Here is a 1,536-nt window from a genome sequence, read left to right on the forward strand (position 1 = left end):
TCTCAGAAGATTAAACATAAAGACCCAAAAAGTGGAAACAACCCAAAATGTTCAACTGATGATTAAACAAAATGGAATATTAGTCAGCCATAAAAAGGAATGGAGTACTGACATATATTACAACTAGAATGAACCTTGAAAACATTTTGCTAAGTGACAGAAGCCAGTCACAAAAGACCACATATTGTACCATTTATGTGAAATGCCCAGAATAGGCAAATCCGCAGGACACAAAGTAGAATAGTGGTTGCCAGGGGCAGGTGAAAGGGAGAAATGGGGAGTGACAGCTAACAGGTACAGAATTTCTTTTTGAAGTGATGCAAATGTTCTGGGTTTAGACAGTGCCGGGTTTAGACAGTGCCTGATGGGTGCACAACTTTTGTGAATACACTAAAAACCATAAGATTGTACATTGTAAAGGGGTTAATTTTATGGTATGTGAACTATATCTCAATTTTTTAAATGTATCATGAGAGAAAATAACAACTCACAATTTGTGGGAACACCAGAAGTATAAGTTCTGCATTAATGAGTGTTTCTAAACTTACTGCATGTTTTGGGAAACAATCTAAAATATCAGCCACGGAGAGTAAGCCAGTCTAAACATAGCTTTGTTTATTATTTTATCATAAGCAAACATCTCTATAATTGGGAATCCCCTAACTTGAAATTATTATCTACTTACCATGGTTTTAGTGCCTACACTGTGCTGAACATACTATTTACCCATATCATTTCATTTAATTCTTTAATCTGTTGATCTACTATGACCCCAAAAATTGGAATGATTTTCCTTATCTTTAATAGGGAAACAATGAGAAAGACAGGGTGAAGGATTCGGCCTGGAACACAAGCCTCACTGACACCAAAGGCCATGCTGTGTGTGACAAGTCATCCCAAATGGGTTAGATTCTTTTTAATAATATATGAAGTTGAGAGGTAAATGAAGAAAATAGGCAGTATAATATAAATTGCTTGAGAAATACTAAAAGGGACAGCATCTTCCCTGCCAAAGTAACTCCCACCCATGCAGGCCTTGAGATATTTCAAAGCACGCTCGCACACCACCTTGCCTGACCTGCATAACCACCACCAGAAGCAGGTGAGAAGGTGTCCTCGATGCCAATGGACTTTTTGGCTAATACTTCCAAACACAGGATTAGTGAAAATTAAGAGCCAGTCTCATCTTTAAAGTAGGGTATCTTCTTGGAACCATTTTTTCACATCTACTTTGTACCTGAAATGGTTTAAAACTTCATTTTTTCCTAATTAGTCTATAATTTAACTCCCCGTAATTCAGATCACCTCCACCTCAAGACAGCATGAGATAGTAAAATCTCACTACAGTTGAATTCTATACTCAGGACTGCAGCACACACTCGAGCACTGCCCTAATGCAGGTGCTGCAGTGACACTGCAGTCTATGAATGGCACCCTCTGCTGTATGTGGTCAAACTGTAGCTCCATATGCTGGTGCTCTGGCTCCCCCCACATTAAAATATGTGAATGCTCTCTGTGATTCTTATATGGAAGAAG

General features: G+C 38.5%; 1 protein-coding gene across 1 annotated transcript in view; it reads right to left on the reverse strand.

Annotated features, from left to right (window-relative positions):
• Positions 1 to 1,536, reverse strand: part of ARHGEF28 (Rho guanine nucleotide exchange factor (GEF) 28) — a gene marked incomplete at its 5' end in the record, with an annotated part of 106,704 nt that overhangs the window by 68,402 nt on the left and 36,766 nt on the right. The gene's annotated exons all lie outside the window — the stretch shown is intronic.

This window comes from Galeopterus variegatus, unplaced genomic scaffold (genome assembly GCF_000696425.1).
Source record: "Galeopterus variegatus unplaced genomic scaffold, G_variegatus-3.0.2 Scaffold5838, whole genome shotgun sequence".
Lineage (NCBI taxonomy): Eukaryota > Metazoa > Chordata > Mammalia > Dermoptera > Cynocephalidae > Galeopterus > Galeopterus variegatus.